Here is a 22,197-nt window from a genome sequence, read left to right on the forward strand (position 1 = left end):
TTTCTTCACCAGAGAGTGGTGAATCTGTGGAAATCGCAAATGCAGAAAGAAGTTGAGGCCAAAATGTGTGATGTCATTGATTAGGGGAGGCAGTGGTGTCATGGGCTCGTAACCCAGAGACTCTGGAAATGCTCTAGGAACCTGGGTTCAAAACCCAACAGGGCAGATGATGAAATGTGAATTCAATATGAATCTGCAATGAAAAATCTATTTGTTGCTTGCGATAAAACCCTATCTGGTTTACTAATGCCCTTTAGGGAAGGAAATCTGCTGGGCAGGAGTGTGTTTGAATTGTCAAGTCTAGAGGTAACAAAAGCGTGGATGAGGGTTTCAGGTACGGGTGAGTTGAGGTATTACAAACAATGTGTGATGTTACACAGCTGGAAATCGGTGATCTTGGTGAAGGAACAGATATGTGGTCAGAAACTCATTTCCGAGTCTGATGAGGTGCCAAGAATGAGGGTTTGTTTCAACCTTGGACAGTAACCAGTGGGAGAGATGGAGTCAGTGACTGGGGACAGAATTTGTGGAGGGAACATTGGTCTTCTAAATATTTAATTGGGGGAATTCTCTGCTGAACCAGTGTTAGAAGTTGGAGAAGGAGTTTAATAATTTAATAACAGGGGATTGGTTGTGAGAGGTGGGGTGGAGCTGGGTGTTATCAGCATACATGTGAAAACTAACACTGTGCTTTCAGATAATGTCACTGAGGGGTAAGGTGTAGATGAAAAATAGGAGGGAGCCAAAGATAGATCCCAGGGCGATTCGGGTGGTAACAGATCAGGAGTGGAAAGAGAAACCATTGCAGGTGATATTCTGTATATGATCAGAAAGATAAGAATGGAACCAGGTGAGTGCAGTCTTACCCAGCTGAATATCCACGCCTTTGACATGGTTGACTGCATCATCCTGCTCCTATACCTTCCCACTGTCAGGTCAGTGTGCACAGCAGATGAAGATGTTAATGTACCTGACATCCGGGGAAAACTGATGATGAATAAAGGGCTGGGCCTCAGTAAATGAGTGTAGAGAAGGCTGGAATTCTTAATCATCTTCATCTCCAGCAGCAGCTCCTCCATCTCAATGTGTGTGGTGAGATCAGGCCATTCTGCTCAGTCAGGAACACCCAGACTAACTGTAAGAGAGAGAGAGGCTGTAATTAGAACCAAACCATAAGGGAGATCCACTTAGAGTAACCAAGGCCCACCCCGAAAAGACAGGAAGATCACAGCATCTAACCACGGCCTCTGCAAAGTGAGGTGCTGTAAAACCCTGTGTGACACTGAGCCCCACCCAAAGCACAGGAAGATCCCAGTTTCTGTGCTGATTTGACCAGGTTTGCAGCAGGAAGACTGGGGAACTGCAGCAATACATGTTTACACAGGAAGCTGCCATTGGAAAGACTAAGCTGCGGATTTATAGAATCCACAGGGCAGAAGGCGATCATTCGGCCCATCGAGTCTGCACCAACCACAATCCCACCCAAGTCCTATCTCCATAATCCCATGCATTTACCCTGGCTGGTGCCCCTGGAAACGACAAGGGGCAATTTAGCCCGGCCAATCCACCCAACCCGCACATCTTTGGGCTGTGGGAGGATCCCGGAGGAAACCCACGGGGAGACCGTGCAAACTCCCCACAGTCAGTGACCCAAACCGGGAATCGAACCCGGCTCCCTGGCGCTGTGAGGCAGCGGTGAGAACCACTGTGCCACCGGGCCGCCCCATTTCCAGCCGGGCGGGACGGGATTCCCGCTCCCAAAACCCTTCCCCCATCCGGAGCCCCGCCGCGGGCTCAGGATCCGGGCCCGGGGACTGAAGCCACTGGCGGGACATTCGCTGCCGCTCCGCGCGGTGTCTGATTGGCCCAGGGGAAATCCCCGCCCACGGCCTGTGACCTGCAGCTGGGAAACCAATCGGGAATCGCCGCATCACCGTTATCCAATGGCCGCTCTGCTCAGATTGACTGACAGCTATTTAATCCAATCGGAGAGCTCCATAGTCTGAAGGGCGAGACCATTGAAAATGATGCTGCCAATCGTAACCAATCGCAGACCGCCTTGCAACACACGCCCTCTATGTGATTGACATCTTCTTTAGCCAATCGGAACGCAGTGACCATTCGGAATGCGCCGCGACTGCGCGCCTCGCGCAGCGTCACTCCCAGCCCAGCGTCATTGCGTCATTCAATTCGATCTTGAGCTGAAACCAATGGGAAATCAAAGCGCTGGAGACGTACAGAATCCTTAAAGTGGAACCGCACAGATAAGTATAGTTGTACAATTATAATTCGCTGATGGCAGTTAAAGCGGAGAAAGGACTGCCGAAAGTCACAGAATGCAAAATGTGAAACCCGCGGGATAGGAATTAGGAATTAAATTAAGCGGACAGGCGACAAAAATGACCGAGGGGAAAGTAAGCTGGAATCAGGGGAGATTAGAGAGGGAATTCCAGAGCTGAGACCCAGAGAGCTGAAAAAGTATAATCACTGCTGGAGTGAACCAAATCAGAGATGCTCACGAAGGCAGAATCAGAGGAGCTCAGATATCTCAGAGAATTCTTAGGCTGGAGATGACGAAAGGCAGGAAGAGCTGAGGACATGGAGGGATTTGGAAACATGGATAAGAATATTAAAACTGAGGCATTGCTTAACCACGAGTCAGTGTTTGTTACTGAGCACAGGGTTGATGCATTAAGAGTATTTGGAGTGAACTCTGATTTAATGACGAGAAATCAATTAGCAGCTTCCTGGACACAGCAGCACAATAAATCGGATCAGAAGTGAACGACATGGCCCCTCAAGCCTGCTGCTTCATTCAATGGGATCATGCTTTCGATTCCCAAACCACAGAATCGTTACAATGCAGTAACAGTCCATTCGGCCCATCAGGTTTGCACTGCATTATTGAAGCTGCACGCTATCTAATCCCACTCTCCCGCCTCATCACCCCAGAGACCCGGGTTTGGTCCTGGCCATTGCTGACTGTGCTGATTTTGCACATTCTCCCCCAGAGATTCCTCTAGTTGCTCTGGTTTGTTTCCATGGTTCAAAGATGTGAAGGTTAGATGGATTGGCCATGTTAAATGTTCCTTCAGTTTCCAAAGATGTGTACAATAGGCACTGAATCGGTTCAATATCGGTTCAATTCACTGAATCGGTGGCGACTAGAATAACAATGCAGATTATCAATTTGAATTATTCAAAATCATAGAATGGAGCATCCATTGTGAATGAAAGGAAACTTTAAACTGTGCAGCTGTGCTGTGCTTCAGGAGCTGGTTTTACACAAATCTCCATTCTTCAAAAATGTTGCCTCACCTGCTGAGCATTTCCAGCATTTTCTGTTTGTGTTTCAGGTTTGCAGCTTCCAGCTTTGTGTTGTGTTCTGTGCAAATGTTTTACAGGGAACAGGTTCTGATCAGCCCTGTGACAGATGGAGTAGAATGTGTCTCCCGGCATATCAAGCCTTTGAGATTTGACTCCAAGCTATACAGGAGAATGAGGAAGAGAGAGAGGGAGGATCATTCTGTGATGGACACATTTCCTGTATAAAGGTGTGTATTTCCACAGCTCTCTCAACAGAAATAAGATGTTCCAACACGAGTTGCAATCAATGAAGTTCTTCTTACAAGTTCTTGACGTTTAAACTATGAGATTGTTGAACTTACCGATAGTTTCTACATTGTCAAAAATCCATATATGGACAAGTAAAGTAAGAACCCCCGGCACGTGGCTCTGTGGCGCAATGGAAAGCGCGTTCGCCTTCTAAATAATGGCAAATTAACCATTCAAAGGTTGTGGGTTTGAGTCCCACCAGAGTCGGATTTTTGATCAGATTCGTAGCAAACAGTTTGCTGCTTCATTGATGTGATTCAGCTTCGGCACCGACATTTCCTGCTCTGCCATCTCTCCATGCTGTTTCTGTTAACCCGGCTTCCAGGGAAACCACTGACTCGAGAATAAATCGCAAACCCCAGGGGCTTTCTGAAAGTTTGATACAACATTCACTGTTTGGGTTAGAAACAGTAACATCTTTCTCAATTCGATGTTTCACTTCTTTTGGAAGATAAAAAAAGGTTAAAGAACATGCAACAGCAATTTATAAATCAATAAATAAATATCAGTGCCCTGCAATGTAGGGGTGTTATTCTGATGTGTCTGCTGCGCTTGTCCTTCCAGGCTGTCGTAGTCATGGGTTTGGAAGGTGCTGGAAAAGGAGCCTAGCTGAGTTGCTGCATCGTGTAGATGGTGCACACTGCTGTCATTGTGTGTCGGGAGTGGAGGGAGTGAATTTTTATGCGTGGGACGCGAATGAAGTGGGATGTTTTGTCCTGGATGGTGCTACCCTTCTATCGCTCTGTGTGTGTCCTGATCATCTCTTACTACTTTTCTGTGTGTTTTTCTCTGCCTGTTACATTCGGGTTGATGTTAAGTGTTACTGTCCAGCCAGGGTGAGCTTCCCAACACGTGGGTTTTGTTTGAAATAAAAATACAATGAATAGTTTCTTCTCTCCCGCGCAACAGGGATAGGCAGGAAGTGGTAACGTTCGGGGCAGAGTGGCGCAGCAGAAGCTGGACCCATAACCCAGAGGTCGATGGATCAAAACCATCATCGGTTACCATGTTCTCTTAGAAATCCTATAGTACAGAAAGAGGCCATTCGGTCCATCGAGTCTGCACCGACCACAATCCCACCCAGGCCCTACCCCGATATCCCTACATATTTTACCCACTAATCCCTCTAACCTACTCATCTCAGGACAATTTTTAGCAAGGCCAATCAACCGAACCCGCGCATCTTTGGACTGTGGGAGGAAACCCACGCAGACCCGAGGAGAATGTGCAAACTCAACACAGACAGTGACCCAAGCCGGGAATCGAGCCCAGGTCCCTGGAGCTGTGAAGCAGCAGTAATAACCACTGCGCTAACCCAAAACTAACAGTTACAATTTTTGTTTAGCGGTTCCCCGACGAAACAAATTGCAACTTCTAGCCACTGCGTATCAGACTCGCTGCGAGCAGGGTTCGAACCTGCGCGGGGAAACCCCATTGGATTTCAAGTCCAACGCCTTAACCACTCGGCCATCGCAGCTGCCTGGGGTGGTCTCACTAACATCAAATAGTAACATTCGGCTGCTGCCCAAAGGCAAGTCTGCGTTTCCTCGACAGTAAATTTGTTTCATCATCTTGATTTTAATTAACGGGGAACAGGGCACATTTATCCCAAGTTCACAGTAAGTAATCTCACTAAAACAGGTTAAAGCCCAGCAGGTTTATTTGGCAGCATGAACTTTCGGAGAGTTCCCCTTTTATCAAATAAGTGTTTAGCTCAGTTGGCTGGGCAGTTTATTCAGCCAGAAGCTCGGGATTAATTCCTGTATCGTCTGAGATTGTTTTTAGCCTTGCTCCTCTCCTGAGGTATGAATTATCCTGTTAAATCACCACCAGTCAGCTCTCTCTCCTTTGATGACCCACAGAAACATCTGAGAGTGTGGACCTTGCTTTAACTTTGCAAGAAATGAACACCTCACAATTCTGACACATTGTTTCAGATATAAAACTGTGCCAAAATAATCTGAGCATGCGAACCGGAAGCATCCCTAAAATATCATTTCTACCATCGTTTTGAAATTTGACATTTCGGGGACAATTAACTTTACCCAGATACAAAATCCGACCCAGAAAAGTTTCATGAGCCTGACGTGATTTGAACACGCAACCTTCTGATCTGGAGTCAGACGCGCTACCGTTGCGCCACAGGCTCACAAGGTTTCCGACTTATTACATCCGGGTTACGTTCGGCCAATTCAAAACCAGACAGGGCCCAGGGAATGGAACTGTCTCCCTCTTTACTTTCTGTGGTTAGACATGGAATGGAAGAGTAACAGCGAACCGAGATTAAGGAGTAAACAGCAACACAACATTATCCTGCGGGAGAAACATGTTGTTTGTTACGGGTGTTAAAACACAAGAGCTGGTTTGGTGAGAAGTCAAGAGAAAACGCTGGAAAATCTCAGCGGGTCTGGCAGCATCCGCAAAGAGAGAAAAGAGCTGACATTTCGAGTCCAGATGACCCTTTATCAAAGTTTGGTGACAAATTATTCCATGACGAGGTGGCTGTGTGGTTAAGGCGATGGACTGCTAATCCATTGTGCTCTGCACGCGTCGGTTCAAATCCCATCCTCGTCGGTGATGTATTTACTCTGGCCCTTAAACTGATGGCTTGTTTAAGTGTTTTAAGGTTCGCAGAACCGAGATGAAGTTTGGACACACAGGCTTGAGGGGTGAATGTTCCAGAACAATTCCCAGAATTCTCATCCTCGGAGAAACTCGAATCAAGTCAGGTCACCAGCTTTGGACAGGAGTTCACCACCCTGCAAAAATGTGGTGTCGGAATCTCCAAAGCAGACGCCAGTGGCAAGATTTCATCTTTCCAGAATCGGCAGGTCAGCCATGAAAATTAGTGCTGTATTAGCGGGATTGGCAATGCTAAATAGCCCCTTAGTGTCAGGGGGATTAGCATGGTAAACATGTGGGGTCACGGGGATACAGCCTGGATGGGATTGTTGTCGGTGCAGGCTTGATGGGCCGAATGCCGTCCTTTTACACTGAGGGCCCTCTCTGAAGTTCCAGGCGGCAGTTTTATTTCTCTGAGAAGATTGACACACCAGTTCCTAATTTCTTCACATTTTATCCCAAAAGCGGACTCAGATGAGATTCGGACCCACAACCTTTGACCATCTCACAAGACAATGACTTGCTGTCTAACATGCCAGTACCAACTGCCACAAAAGGTCCACAGCAGACACCATTTCCCTGGCCTTGCACTGAATCCTGGAACACCTAGATAACAAGGACACCTAAGTCAGACTCCTATTTATTGACTACAGCTCAGCCTTCAACACTACTATTCCCACAAAACTCCTCTCCAAACTCTGTGGCCTGGGCCTCGGCACCTCCCTCTGTGACTGGATCCTGAACATCTGAATTCACAGACTTACCTTGAATGGATTATCTCGCATTAAGTTGATCTTTCTCTACGCCCTAGTTATGTCTGTTACACCATATTCTTAACAGTTCTTGATGTTTAAACTATGAGATTGTTCTACTTACGAATAGTTTCCACATTGTCAAAAATCCATATATGGACAAGGACAGTAAACTCCCAGCACGTGGCTCTGTGGTGCAACGGAAAGCGCGTTGGGCTTCTGAATAATTAAATTAGCTATTCAAAGGTTGTGGGTTTGAATCCCACCAGAGTCGGATTTTGGATCAGATTCGTAGTAAACAGTTTGCTGCTTCATTGATGTGATTCACCTTCGGCACCGACATTTCCTGCTCTGCCATCTCTCCATGCTGTTTCTGTTAACCCGGCTCCCAGGGAAACCACTGACTCGAGAATAAATCACAAACCCCGGTTTAATACAACATTGACTGTTTGGGTTAGAAATAGTAACATCATTTTCAATTCGAGATTTCACTCCTTTTGGAAGATAAAAAAAGGTTAAAGAACACACACACAACAACAGCAATTTATAAATCAATAAATAAATATCAGTGCCCTGCAATGTAGGGGTGTTATTCTGATGTGTCTGCTGCGCTTGTCCTTCCAGGCTGTCGTAGACATGGGTTTGGAAGGTGCTGGAAAAGTAGCCTTGCTGAGTTGCTGCATCGTGTAGATAGTGCACCCTGCTGTCATTGTGTGGAGTAAGTGATTTTTTATGTGTGGGAAGCGAATGAAGTGGGATGCTTTGTCCTGGATGGTGCTAACCTTCTGCAGTTCTGTTCAATATATATTGATCCAGGCAAATTAACTCAGGAAACCAAGTGATCTGGTTTACTCCCACAGTCCAAAGATGAGCAAGTTGGGTGGATTGGCCATGCTGGATTGCCCCTTGGTTCCCCAAGGTGTTTGTATAGGGAGATTACCGGGGTGGATGTGTGGCGCCGCGGGGATAGGTCCAGTGTGTGATTCTCTGTTGGAGAGTCGGTACAAACTCGATGGGCAGAATGGTTTCCTTCAGCACTGTTGGGATTGTGTGACTCTAAGGCCATTCGACTGTGTTACAAATTCCTTGAGGAAAAAAATGGAAAGCTGTATTTATGAATTTACAGCATTAGATTTATTGCAGATTTTTTTCTCTGCAAATGGTGAAAATACCCGGATCGTGTAAATAGTAGAGATATTTGTGGGGAGTCTCGAAATATATTTTATCTCTGTAGATCATCCACTGTAAAGGGAAAGCCAATACTGATTAGCAAGGATGGGATATTGTGACTTGTACAATTGCACTGATCACTTGAAAGGCCTCGAAGTTCTCGCTGGGATTTGAAACCGGGATCTCCTGTTTATTGGGGTTGTGCATTGCTCTGTTTGCTCAAGTCAACACAGACCCAATTCCCGCTCTACCTGTTCCTTGCCCGAAGGCGCTAAGATTGAGAGATCTGAGCAATGTGAACTCTGCAATTGAAGGTTTACATCCTGGCGATAGGGATATTTCTCCACAGCTGCTTTCGGAGCTGCTGAATATTTTCAGCATTTCCTCTTTCTGATTTTGTGCTTTCATTACAGGAGTTCATTTACCGACAACCCAAATCTTGTGTCTTGGACGCAGCACCAGAAAAAGCTTTTCTGTGATCTTCACACAGACAAGTTCACTTTTCACTTCCCTGCTTTAAAACCGTCTGTTTTCACACTGAGCACCCTGCGGCATCGCCTTCAAACCTCACCCCACCCTCCACCCCCACACCAGAGTCTCAGTGGTACAAGTGTATCTGAGGAATTCACAAAGACAAGGGATCACAGTGTTTATGAGGGAACATAAAGGACTAATTCATAATCAGTCAAACAGATTGATATCAGTCAAACAGATTGATCATGTGAGAGTCTCTCTCTCTCTCTCTCTCACACACACACACACCACCACCACCACAGTGGCAGATGGTGAAATTTGACATCAATAAAGACATTTGGAATTAAAAGTCCAATTCCCTCGCCCGTTAACTGAAATCCACTATTTCTTCCAAACAGCTTTCTCAGAATTACTTTCCTTGTAACTTTGTTCATTTAATTCTCACTTACCTCATTATTTTTCGGTCAGAACTGTTCCACAATGTATGTTTGATCTGGATAAATTGTTAATGTTCCAAACGAGGACAAAATGCTTTGCATCAATCGGCTGATTGAAATTCTGTGGCAGGAATTCTAATCTCCTCAGGAAGAGGTTTAATGCTGAGCTGAATGAACTGTTTTTGTTTACAGGGATGAAAGGTGATGTCACTGAGCTGGTAATCCAGAGGCCCGCGCTAATCTTTGGGGACACGGAGTAAATCCCACCACGGCAGCTGGTGATATTCAAATTCACTGATTTAACACATAGGCACATGGATAGAAAACAGAAACAGGAGGAGGCCATTCGGCCCAAACAATGCTGGAATTGAAAGCAAACCTCAGAAATGGCGGCCTTGAAATTTCCGTCGATTTTTTCCCACAGAAATCATCTTCACAGAACAACAGAGAACATTTCACACAAAAGAAAAAAAAAACTTCTGCTCAAGACGGATGATATTTACAAACCGGGAACACATTTACACAACAGGGAAGAATTTGTCAGAACCACAGTGAAGATCTGTCAACGGGAGAGTCACAGTTCCAAACAGAGAGAACAGTTACACAGCAGAGAGCACAGTTACACAACAGAACATACACTTCAAAACAGGGCCTATCTTTGTGTTACAGAAAATCCCTTTTCATACTTAATCAGTTTTTCCATCTCAGTGTCTTGCTGGTTTGCTCGAATATTTTCTGCCTGTGAGTGTGACCTAATAGTTTTTTTTACTGCTTTTCTGTGTGTTTTACTCTGTCTGTTACATTCGGGGTGATGTTAAGTGTTATTATCCAGCCAGGGTGAGCTTCCCAGGGCCTTGTTTGTAATGAAAAGAGACAGTGAATAGATTCCTGGCTCGCGGGCAGCAGTAATAAGCAGGGAGGATGCCCATTGGCAGCAGAGTGGCGCAGTGGAAGCGTGCTGGGCTCATAATCCAGAGATCGATGAATCGAAACCATCCTCTGCTATCACGTCCTCACTCCATCAAATAGAAACAGTGGTCGTGTTAGTTTTCACTAATGAGTAGCTCAGAGCATTTGTCTCCATTGGCTCGAAAGTTTATTCAGCCAACAGCGCGGGATCAATTCCCGGGTCAGTTGAGATTGATCATGAAGGATCCGCCTTCTCAGTCTTGCTCCTCTCCTGAGGTGTGAATCCTCTGGTGAAATCACAGCCAGTCAGCTCTCCCCATTGATGTGCTCCCAGAAACAACTGGGACTGTGAACCTTGCTTTAACTTTACCGACAATGGACAAATCATATTCCTCACACATTGTTCAAACATAAAAGTGCATAAAAAATTAACTAAACATGAGAATCGGATCATCCCTAAAATTTCATTTCTATCCCAGATTTGGAATTTGTCATTTCAGGAACAATCGCAAACAACCAAAATCCAAAGAGCGACACAGAAAAGCTCCGTGATTCGGACACACAGCCCTCTACTGGGAGGTCAGACTCTCTCCTGTTGCTCCACGAACTCACAGCACTTGCTCTGTTTTACATCAGGGTCATGTTCGGTGAATTCAAAACCGAACCGGGAGCAGAGAGGTGAACTGTCTCTCTCTTTACTTTCTCTGGATTTACATCAAATGGAAAAGTAGCAACGAATCAAGAGAAAGCAGAAAGGCAACGTTATCCTGCGGGAGAAATGTGTTCTTTGTTACGGATGTTAAAACACAAGAGGTGGTTTGGGGGATAGCTGCTGCATGACGAGGTGGCCGAGTGGTTAAGGCGATGGACTGCTAATCCATTGTGCTCTGCACGCGTGGGTTCGAATCCCATCCTCGTCGCTGGTGAATTAGTTCTGTCTCCTTATTGCCGGGGAACTGATGATTCACTCAGTGTTTTGAGTTTCACGGAACCAAGATGAAGTTTGGACACACAGGATTGAGGGGTGAATGTTCCAGAACAATTCCACATTCCCATATTTCTAATCCCATGAGAAACTGGAGCTGACGATCGATTCAAGTCAGGACCCCAGTTTTGGACAGGAGTTTGCCACCAGGTAAACATGTGGTTTCAGAAGATCCAAAGCAGACTCCAGCTTCATTTGCGGCCCGAATGGCAGATTTTGTCTTTCCAGAATCGGCAGCTCAGCCATGAAAATTAGCGCCGTATTAGCGGGATTGGCCATGCTAAATAGTCCCTCAGTGTCAGGGGGATTAGCACAGTAAATATGTGGGGTTATGAGGATACAGGCTGGGTGGGATTGTTGTCGGTGCAGGACCGACGGAAGTTCCGTAATTAAAACCAATGCAAATAACGATTACTTACTCAGAGCGAGCGATGGTGGTATTGTGGTGAGTATACCTGCCTTCTAAACTGTTGACTCGCGTTCGATTCCCGGCTATTGCATTGATAATTTATTTAGAACCTGATCGCGGCCTCTTGGACTTTAAACGGAGTGAACAAAAAACAGAGGCAGGCGCGCTGGAGTTGTTTCAGAGTAACTGAGACAGGCACATGAGTGGGTTGGAGATGGGAGGATATAGGAAATTGTTTTAAATAAGGTTCATTAGCATTGGGACGACCCTGGTAATGGAAAAGGATATGGGAAGATAATAATGTTTTTTCTCTTTTCATTCACAGGTTTAAGTCGGTCCGCCTTGTGTCCAACGAGGGGCATACACGCGATGGGTCGTACTGGGGCTGCTCTTGGTTGTTCGAGATTGGCCTAGTGCTTCATGTCGTTAGTGTGTGCCTAAACTGGACCAGATACTGGGCAAGGCGACTGCTCAGTGACTATCACTGATTGCTGTGCAGACACATGGATTTGGGCCGGTGCCTGTGGGAGTTTGCACATTCTCCCCGTCCTTGCGTGGGTTTTCTCCGGGTGCTCCGGTTTCTTCCCACCCCCCAAAGATGTGCTGTTAAGCTGATTGGAGGTAATAAATTATCCCTAAGTTAGTTTCCCTCAATGTGGATGGCCATAAAAACAATAGATAGGGGTCATGGGTGGAGGGGGAACTGGTAGTATTAAAATGGCGGCGCGGGCTCGTTGGGCCGAAGGGCCTGTTTCCGGGGCTGTTTTTGTTCTTTGTTTTTAAAATAAGGGCTGATTGAGCGTTGTGAGGGATGGTGGTATAGTGGTGAGCATAGCTGCCTTCTAAGCAGTTGACCCGGGTTCGATTTCCAGCCATCGCATTGATAATTTACTTACAACTTTATCCTCTTCCTCCTGTGTTTTCAACCGAGTGGACAAAACCAGGGCGAGCGCAACAGTTTACGATAATGAAATACAATAGAGATTTGTCTTTTTCTTTGTAATGAAAAATTACTGAGATACAAAAACAAGTCTCTGACCCAGTAAGTGAGTTCTCCGTCAGAAACAAAGATACAAAAGTAAAGGAACAAATTTCAGCTCACACACTGTGCTTTGTACAATAACGGTGCCTGATGAAGTTAGTATGAACGCTACTGAGGTGATTATATTAGCGGAATAATCCGTGGAGCTGCGATGGCCGAGTGGTTAAGGCGTTGGATTAGAAATCCAATGGGGTTTCCCCGCGCAGGTTCGAGTCCTGCTCACAGCGATTATCACTGAAAGTGTTTGCTTCCGGCAGCCCCAGAGCCGGAACTCCTTCTGGTATTTTGGTGCCAAGTATGTGGGTCACCATCATGCTTTCAGCTCCATGGCGCCGGGCCGAGTGCAGGAAGGTGAGCTTGAAGAGGACACCTGGGTGTCCCTCGGGCTGGCATGGACAAGATAAGCCGAATGATTCAGTGCTGTTCCCTTTCTCTGGTTCCATGAGGGAAATCATAATGTGAGCAGATTGAAAAACAACAGCATCAGGAGCGCAAGGACAAAACAAGGTCTCATTTCAGAGAAAGATTCTTATGGAATGATACACTGAACATAAGAAATAAATTTCATCAGAATACACTGAATGATCATTTCAAAATGCTGCTTGGATGATATGACATCGTGTTCATTCAAACACATTGCTGCAAGCTGGTCATTATTGGGCGTTAGGAACTCCTGGTTATAGCAGATTGGGAATGGAAGGAGCAGCTTCACATCTGCACATTGACAGGTCAAACTGTGTCTCAGATTGACAGCTCCCAGGACAGGTTTTCCTCTCCTCTCGCTCTGTGCTGTGGATTCTCGGGGATTAGTTGGAGTTTCCCAGCTCAGTAACTGTGAAAGCCTCTGAGGCCGGCGATGCTCACAGTGTCTGTTCCCCAGATTCAGGGGGCTGCAGCCAATCAGAGCTGTGCCTGGGTTAACCCAGAGCTGGTTGAAATGATGATATTGTTCACAAGCTGAATTCTATTTAATCAGATGTAGATACAGATTGTGTGCACTCAGTCACTAAACAACAAGATCCCACCTTCATATAAAGTTGATGAGAGGGGATGGAGGGATAGAGTGAGTTAGAGCAGTGAGACACAGACCGCCAGACAATGCCTCAGTGACAGAAATCCTTGTAAATTCCGGCTTTATCCAGGGAGATTCTCTTGGAGAAACAGAAGCTGCAGTCTCAGCTCTCATAAGAACATAAGAACTAGGAGCAGGAATAGGGTCCCCCTTCAAAACCATCATGGCTGATCTTTTTGTGGTCTCAGTTCCATTTACCCACCCGCTCACCCTTAATTCCGTTTTTGTTCAAAAATTTATCTATTCTTGCCTTAAAAACATTAAGTGATGTAGCCTCAACTGCTTCACTGGATACAGAATTCCTCAGATTCACAACCCTTTGTGTCAAAAAGTTCCTCCTCAGCTCAGTCCTGAATCCGCTTCCCCTTATTTTGAGGCTACCCTGCACCAACTCCCCCCTCCTCCACCGCCCCCACCCGCCCAGTTCTAGTTTCACCCGCCAATGGAAACAACTTCCCTGCTTCTATCTTATCTATTCCCTTCATAAATTCATATGGTTTGATAAGATTTCCCCTCATTCTTCTGAACTCCAATGAGTATACCTCCAGTCTATTCATTTTCTCCTCATACGCCAACACTCTCATCTATGGAATCAACCTAGTGAGTCTCCTCTGCACTCCCTCCAGTGCAAGTATATCCTTTCTCAAGTACACGTCACCCCACAGCACCTGCAAACCAACTCCTTGAGATTCCTGCACAAGGACACCCAGGTCCCTTTGCAGAGCAGCATGCTGCAATGTTTTCCTATTTAAATAATAGTCCATTTTGCTGTTATTCCTACCAAAATGGATGGTATCAGATTTACCAACATCGTACTCAATCTGCCAGACCCTTGCCCACTCACTTAGATTATCTATATCTCTTTGCAGACTTTCAGCATCCTCTGCACACTTTGCTCTTCCACCCATCTTAGTGTCATCTGTGAATTTTGACATATTCACATTACTCCGACTCATATTGTAGCAGAGACACATTATTAATCCCACACTCAGAAACAATGCTGCATTTTGACAGAAGAGATGGGGAGAGGCAAGAAAAAAAATGGTCCAGTTCTAAACAGTGTGCAAGCTCAGAGGGGCCTGAGTTTCAGAGAGATCTTTGAGAGTGAGATGACATTTTGAACATGTCGTTCGGAAAGCGGATTGGATCCTTGGCTTCATAAGTGGAGGCGATGTTTCTGCATAGAATCTCTGCATTGGAAAAGGAAGCCATTTGGCCCATCGAGTCTGCAATAACTTTCTGAAAGAACATCTTTGGTACAATTTTACCTGGCCAATCCCCAGAACCTATACATCCTGGGACACTGAGGGACAATTTAACATGGCCAATGCACCTAACCAGCATGCGATTGGAATGTGGGAGGAAACTGGAGCACCCAGAGGAAACACATGTAGGCACAAGGAGAACGGGCAAACTCCACACACCCAAGGCCCGAATCAAACACGGGCACCAGTGCTAACCACCGTGCCGCTTTGCCGCCCTATTTAATAAAAATATGCTTCATTGTTTTATATTTTGTTTTGCCTTAATTGCTCGTGGCTGGATTCAGGGACAGATATTGAGGATTTGAGGTAAGATGTGGAGGCACGCGATCGCTGACAGACTTTCCGACTGAAATCTTGTATTTAAAGACACCGTTATCTTGAAATCTAACTTTGGGACTCAGCAGGGGAATTGGGTGTGTTCTTTGATTGAAAAATCGTTTCATTTTATACAAGAGAGACTCGGAGATCTCATGATCAGAACAGACACACAAACACAGTTGGATTAGTCTGACCCGCCCGCTCCTTTCATACACTCTCTCTTCCACAATATTCACATCTACACATTCACAGGACAAAACTTTCACCAAATGGAAGGTCCAAGGACGGAAATTGTCCTCCTCCCGGCCTTTGCTCCGGATTCCAGGGGGTTAGTTAGAGTTTTTCAGCTCAGTAACTGTTAAACACTCTGAGGGCCGCTCCCCGCAGATTGTCTTTCAATTCATTCATGGAATGTGGGTGTCTCTGTCTGGGTCAGCATTTATTATCCATCCCTAATTACCCTTGGGAAGGTTGTGGTGAGCTGCCTTTTTGAACTGCTGAAGTATATGTGATGTAGGATCACACCTGTTAACCAGATCCTGTGGCAATTGGACAGTGAGCCACAGATGCTGGATTCAGGTGCTGTTGGTCAGATTCCGTGGCAAGACCCAATCATGTCTGCCCACCTCCGCATCCCCCCCCCCCCCCCCACCTTCCCCCCAACCGCCCTCCAATTATTATAGTGATTGCAAATATCATTGTGTTTCTTTAGGGTCAATATACAAAGTATTTGTTCTCAGAATCTCTAAATTCTCCAAAACCAACATGCTTAGCAAATCAAAAACATAAAGGAACTTGGGAGCCCTTGTTCAAGATTCTCTTAAGGTTAACGAGCAGATTCAGTCGGCAGTTAGGAAGGCAAATGCAATGTTAGCATTCATGTCGAGAGGGCTCGAATACAAGAGCGAGGATGTACTTCTGAGGCTGGATAAGGGTCTGGTCAGACCCCACCTGCAGTTTGTTTGAAGTTTTTGGCCACATATCTAAGGAAGGATCTGCTGGCATTGAAAAGGATGCAGAGGAGGTTCACGAGAATGATCCCTGGAATCAAGAAACTGTCGTATGAGGAACGGTTGAGGACTCTGTGTCTGCACTAGTTGGAGTTTAGAAGCATGGGGAGGGGGGTGGGTTGGAGTGGGAGATCTTATTGAAACGTACAGGATACTGCGAGGCCTGGATAGAGTAGACACGGAGAGGATGTTTCCACTAGTAGGAGATACCAGAACCAGAGAGGGCACAACCTCAGGCTAAAGGGACGATACTTTCAAACAGGGATGAGGAGGAATTTTTTCAGCCAGAGAGTTGTTCATCTGTGGAACTGTTTGCCACTGAAGGCTGTGGAGGCCAGGTCACTGAGTGTCATTAAGACAGAGACAGATCAGTTTTTGATTAATAAAGAGATCAGGGTTAATGAGAAAAGGAGAATGGGGATGAGAAAACTATCAGCATGATTGAATGGCGGAGCAGACTCAATGGACCGAGTGGGATAATTCTGATCCTGCGTCTTATGGTCTTATGGTGATTCACTCATCTTTTCCAAATCACTCTGTCGGATATGGTGTAAGGTGGCACTGAGAGAATGGGATGGAGAGAGAATGCGGTGACTGCAGTCTGACTCTGATTCTTCAAACCAGTTAGTGCCCCCTTGTAGAAAGTGAATGTGTCTGAGAACAGGAGAAAAGCAGGTCGTGAGACAGGGATTTATTTTCCATAAAAAGTAAAACAAACTTCGAACCAGTCAGTGTCTGTCTGAGAACTGGAGGGGAGGGGAGGGGGTCTGCTCAAATGAAATTCACATCAATATTCTCATCATCCATGTGTGTCTGACGGAAAATCTAGTTTAAAATTGCTGTCCGTGGAAACTTTGTTCATTTTTTTTCTAAAAGTTCTCAAAACTAATCAATGATTTCTCAGTCAGAAACAGTGGTAAAGAGGAAGCTGAACCTGTCCAGACAAGCCAAGTTCAGTTTACAAACTGCGTTATGGACACATCTCGTGTCTGATGAAATCAGCAACTAAGTTAGTTCCGTAATTATAACGAATGAAAATAACGACTCTTTCAACCAAGCGAGTGTTGGTGATATCGCGGTGGGCAGAACTGCCTTTCAAGCAGCTGGCACGGGTTCAATTCCCGGCGTCGCAATGGGAATTTATTTAGAAACTTATCCTCTTGTGTCTCGAAACAAATGGACATAAAGTTCAAACGCAACATTTGATGGGAATGAAATAAAAATAAATCTTTTATTTTTTCTCTAAATTTCGGAATCTATTTGCTTTTAATGAACATTTTTTCGAAACATAGAAACAAGCCTCTGAACTAATAAATGAGTTCTCATTCAGAGAGAAACATACAAAATAAAAGATGAACAAATTCAGCTCGCACACTGCTCTCTGCATCATTGCTATGTCTGATAAAGTTAGTAGAAATGTTACTGAGCAGGGGTAAATAAGTATCTGCGATGGCCGAGTGGTTAAGGCGTTGGACTCGAAATCTAATGGGGTTTCCCCGTGCAGGTTCGAACCCTGCTCGCAGCGATTCTGATATAAACTGTTGAAAAGTCACAATTTGTCTAGAGGGGCAGCCGCTAAATTAAAATGTAACTTTCGGTGCTTCTCTTTTCAAGCAGTGTATTTGTGCTGTGGGCCGGGATGTACTCAGCTGGCGAACTGGGTCGAGTGTGCTGGAAATTCCATGAGAGAGATCATGACGAGAGAAGGAAGAGAAATAAAGCAGCATCAGGGGAAGAAGGGCAAAACGAGGTCTCATATCAGAGGAAGATTCTTATGTAATTACTCACAGAACATAAAGATCATATTTCATCATAATACAGTGAATGAATGAGAACTTCAAAATGCTGTTTAGATGATATGAAATTGTGTTCATTCAAACACATTGCAAAAGCTGCTCATTACTGGGCGTAAGACATTCCTGTTTGTAACAGCTTGAGAAAGGAGATTTCAGGTGGGAAAATAGGGAGGGATAATCGTACTGGGAAACGAGATTTATTTGTAATCATAAGGAAGCAGGAAAAATTCCTGTTTAGAACCGCGTTAACATTCTTGTTGCTTTGAAGTAGGAGTGGGGACGGGATCCAGTTGTTGTGATCCATATTGTGATAAACAACCTTATCTCTGTGAACTGGATTCTAAACATGAAACGTTCACTGATTTCTCATGATTATTTAGAGTCCTTTTTGAGTAACGGTGGAAGACCGGGTAAAAGGACCTGTTTGGGGTTCATCAGCAACGAGGAAATACATTAAAGAACAGATCCTCAGGGGTTACAATCTCTGGATTATTACCCGAGCCACATACAAATTGGCATTGGGGTGATTGACATAATGTAAAGTTCACTAGACTGAAGTCTGGAGCTGGGAGTGAAGTTACGAGGAGTGATTAGAAAAATGAGGGCCTTTTTCTCTGGGGTTTAATTACATTTTTCAGGATGTGATGGTGGGGGTAAAGAGAGCCGAATGATTTCTGCTGGCGGAGGCTGGGTGAACCCTGAGACCTGGTTTCGGGGGGAGGATGGGTAGAGAGAAAGAGGGACAGAGTTTAACTCCCAGGAGTGAAGCTGAGTAACACTTGAGGCCACTCCAAGTTTTGGAATCTTGCCCTCACCCAAAAGGGAATCAGTGAATTGTTAACCCGGGATCGATATCTTCTTGTTAACAGTGGTTATTAAGGGTGACGGGGTAAAGGGGTGAAGGTGGAGATTGGAAACAAAGCCGCCTTCACCTTCCCGAATAACAGGGCAGGCTCGAGGGACTGAATGGACTCGTCCTACTCCCACTCCCTGTGAGCAGATATCCCAGAGCATTTTAGTGAGTGCAGAAGGTTACAGAGATAGGGAGGGTTGTAGTGGCTGGTGGTGGTAGGAGAGGGAAAATAGTGGTAATTGCTGGAGGAGGTTACAGGGAGAGGGAGGGGTGTAGGAGCTGGAGGTAATTATAGAGATAAGTAGGGTTGTAGTGAGTGGAAGGCTTTACAGAGATAGGGAGGTCCGTAGATGCTGGAGGAGGCTACTGACCTATATCTGGGTGGACAGGTTTCAATCTCAAAATTTGCCAAAGGTGCAAAACTTGAAAATATTCTGAACTTTAATAAGAAGGATATTGATAATCTTCAAGAAGATGTAGACAGGCGGGTGGAATGGACAGACACGTGACAGATACAACTTCATTAACGTAAGGAAGTGTGAAGTGAGACATTTTGGTCCGAAGATCAAGGAAGACGATATAAAATAAAGCGTACACCTTTACCCTTCCTAATCCCCATTGCACCTTTACTACGCTGAGATGCCACAGTCTCTTCACAGATCTCAGAACTCATGAATATCCAGCCTGAAGTCTGCATTTCACCGTCTACTTGTACAGTGATCATTAAACATTTTGCACTCCAACTTTCCTTGGCATCTTCTGACACGATTTCCTGCTCCGTCTGACAACTCAGTCAATGTCGCATCTTCACTTAGTGCCCTGCCCATGGTAGGATTATCCTGCCCGGTCCCCATAGTGTTTCACCTTGCTCAGTTGTATTGCCCAGATTACATCGTTGCAACTTAGCAGAGTGGCGCAGCGGAAGCGTGCTGGGCCTATAACCCAGAGGTCGATGGCTCGAAACCATTCTCTGCTATTTCGCTTTTAGCAACAGAAAAAGGGTTCCATGGCGGCTCCTTCAAAATGATTTGTCATTTCCATCCAGGGTGCAGTAACTTTCTTCCGCTTCTCGCTACTAGTTAACATTTGAATGAGTAACAGATCACTGAAATGTCATTTACTCACAAACAGACACAAGCTGTAAATGTTGCAAAGATACACAAGCCGAGGTTTTTTTTCCCCTTGGAGCATAACTATAAGGTTCATGGTGGGAGATATAGGAGGGATGTCCGAGGTAGATTCTTCACTCAGAGAGTGGTTGGGGTGTGGAATACACTGCTGCTGTGATAGTGGAGTCGGACACTTTAGGAACTTTCAAGCGGTTATTGATAGGCACATGGAGCACACCAGAATGAGAGGGAGTGGGATCGCTTGATCTTGGGTTTGAACATAACTCGGCACAACATTGAGGGCCGAAGGGCCTGTGCTGTTCTATGTTCAAGAATCATCCCTTGAATAAACACTGCCACCTTTCAATGTTTAGCGGGTGAGTTTCATGAAGAGCTGAGTGTGATTCCCGCCTTTCTGCTTCTGTACAAATTTAGTCAAAGGAAAATTATACAAATATATCTTCAATTCTCCTTGTCTTTCACAAAGAACTGAGCGTGTGTTGGATACAGTTTCAACAGTAGCTTTAAAAAGATAGAGAATGGATTTACAGATTTAAAATCCAAGGGTGACATCAATGCCTGAAGTGGTTTTCAGGCTGTGGCGACTAGAATAACAATGCACATTCTCAATTTGAATTGTTCAAAATCATAGAATGGAGCATCCATTGTGGATGAAAGGAAACTTTAAACTGTGCCGCTGTGCTGCGCTTCAGGAGCTGGTTTTACACAAATCTCCGTTAATGAGATGTTGCCTCACCTGCTGAGCATTTCCAGCATTTTTTTTTGTCAGATTTCCAGCTCCCAGCTTTGCGTTGTGTTCTGTGCAGGTGTTTAACTGGAACAGGGAACAGGTTCTGATCAGCCCCGTGACAGATAGAGTAGAATGTATCTCCCAACTATCAGGCCTGCGAGATGAGACTTCAAGCTGTACAGGGGAGTGAGGAAGAGAGAGAGGGAGCATCGTTCTGTGAGGGACAGATTTCCTGTATAGAGGAGGAACAGGTCTATATTTCCACAACTGTTTTAACAGACATCAGATGTCCCAACGTGAATTGCGATCAATGAAGTCCTTCTTAACAGTCCTTAACCTTTTAACTCTGAGATTATTGAATTTATCAATAGTTTCCACATCGTCAAAAATCCATCTAAGGACAAGTAAAGTAAAATTTCAGCCTGTGTCTCTGTGTCGCGTTGGTCTTCCAAATGATGGTAATTCAGTCACTTAAAGGTTGTGAGTTTGAGTCCCACCACAATCGGATTATGGATCAGGTTAGTAACAAACCAGTTGCTGCTTCATTGATGTGATTCACCTTCGGCACCGACATTTCCTGCTCTGCCATCTCTCCATGCTGTTTCTGTTAACCCGGCTCCCAGGGAAACCACTGACTCGAGAATAAATCGCAAACCTTTCTTAAAGTTTGACACAACGTTCGCTGGTTGGGTGAGAAATTGTAACATCTTTTTCAATTAGATATTTCATTTCTTTTGGAAGATAAATAAGATTAAGGAACGCAGACACGCAACAACAACTTATAAATAACTACAATCAATGAATAAATACCAGTGTCCTACAACCTGGCAGTGTCTCCTTTTTCACAAATACCACCAGATCTGGAACGTATTTCCAGCATTCCGCTGAACGCACCCACAACAGCAATAGGCTCTGTGGCTTAGTTGGTTAAAGCGCCTCCCTAATAAGTAGGAGATCCTGGGTTCAAATCCCAGCGGAGTCTTGACTCTTTTTCAATGTTATTCTGATGTTTCTGCTGCGCTTGTTCTTCTGGGTCCCAATGGGCGTGGGTTTGGAAGGTGCTGCCAAAGAAGCTTCACTAAGTTGCTGCAGTGCATCGTGTAGATGGTGCACATTGTGTGTCGGTAGTGGAGGGAGTGAGTTTTTATACATGGGAAGCTAATGAAGCGGGATGCTCTGTCCTGGATGGTGCCAAATTTCTGTCGTTCTGTTCAAGTTGAATTCACCCAGACAAATGATCTCAGGAAACAACGTGATTCGATTTCCTCCCACATTCCAAAGATGAACAGGTTGAATGGATTTGGCCATGTTAGATTGTCCCTTCGTCCCCAAGGTATTTGTAACAGTAGATGCGCGGAGTGGGTGTGTGGCACTGCGGGGATAGATCCTATGTGCAATTCTCTGTCGGAGGGTCGGTAGACGGTCGGTACAGGCTCGAAGGGCAGAATGGTCTCCTTCAGCACTGTCGGGATTGTGTGTTTCTCAGGCCATTTGACTGTGTTCGGAATTCCCTGAGAAAATAATGGAAATCTGTGTTGGTAGAACATTGAGTATATTTAGTTGATTTTTTTTACTGCAAGATGATGAAAATACCTGGATCATCTCAAC

General features: G+C 45.2%; 7 non-coding genes across 7 annotated transcripts; 5 read left to right on the plus strand and 2 right to left on the minus strand.

Moving 5' to 3' along the window:
- Window positions 1–5,010: 5,010 nt before the first annotated feature.
- trnas-uga (transfer RNA serine (anticodon UGA)) lies at window positions 5,011–5,092 on the minus strand. Its single transcript has one exon. It is a non-coding gene; the product is annotated as a tRNA-Ser (tRNA).
- Window positions 5,093–5,692: 600 nt separating this feature from the next.
- On the minus strand, window positions 5,693–5,764 carry trnaw-cca (transfer RNA tryptophan (anticodon CCA)). The gene has a single exon. It is a non-coding gene; the product is annotated as a tRNA-Trp (tRNA).
- A 343-nt stretch (window positions 5,765–6,107) lies between these two features.
- Window positions 6,108–6,189, plus strand: trnas-gcu (transfer RNA serine (anticodon GCU)). Its single transcript has one exon. It is a non-coding gene; the product is annotated as a tRNA-Ser (tRNA).
- Window positions 6,190–10,817: 4,628 nt separating this feature from the next.
- trnas-gcu (transfer RNA serine (anticodon GCU)) lies at window positions 10,818–10,899 on the plus strand. Its single transcript has one exon. It is a non-coding gene; the product is annotated as a tRNA-Ser (tRNA).
- A 1,661-nt stretch (window positions 10,900–12,560) lies between these two features.
- trnas-aga (transfer RNA serine (anticodon AGA)) lies at window positions 12,561–12,642 on the plus strand. The gene has a single exon. It is a non-coding gene; the product is annotated as a tRNA-Ser (tRNA).
- Window positions 12,643–17,523: 4,881 nt separating this feature from the next.
- On the plus strand, window positions 17,524–17,605 carry trnas-cga (transfer RNA serine (anticodon CGA)). Its single transcript has one exon. It is a non-coding gene; the product is annotated as a tRNA-Ser (tRNA).
- A 3,892-nt stretch (window positions 17,606–21,497) lies between these two features.
- trnai-aau (transfer RNA isoleucine (anticodon AAU)) lies at window positions 21,498–21,571 on the plus strand. Its single transcript has one exon. It is a non-coding gene; the product is annotated as a tRNA-Ile (tRNA).
- The last annotated feature ends 626 nt before the right edge of the window (window positions 21,572–22,197 follow it).

Source organism: Carcharhinus amblyrhynchos, unplaced genomic scaffold (genome assembly GCF_965287045.1).
Source record: "Carcharhinus amblyrhynchos unplaced genomic scaffold, sCarAmb.v2.hapA scaffold_42, whole genome shotgun sequence".
Classification (NCBI taxonomy): Eukaryota; Metazoa; Chordata; class Chondrichthyes; order Carcharhiniformes; family Carcharhinidae; genus Carcharhinus; species Carcharhinus amblyrhynchos.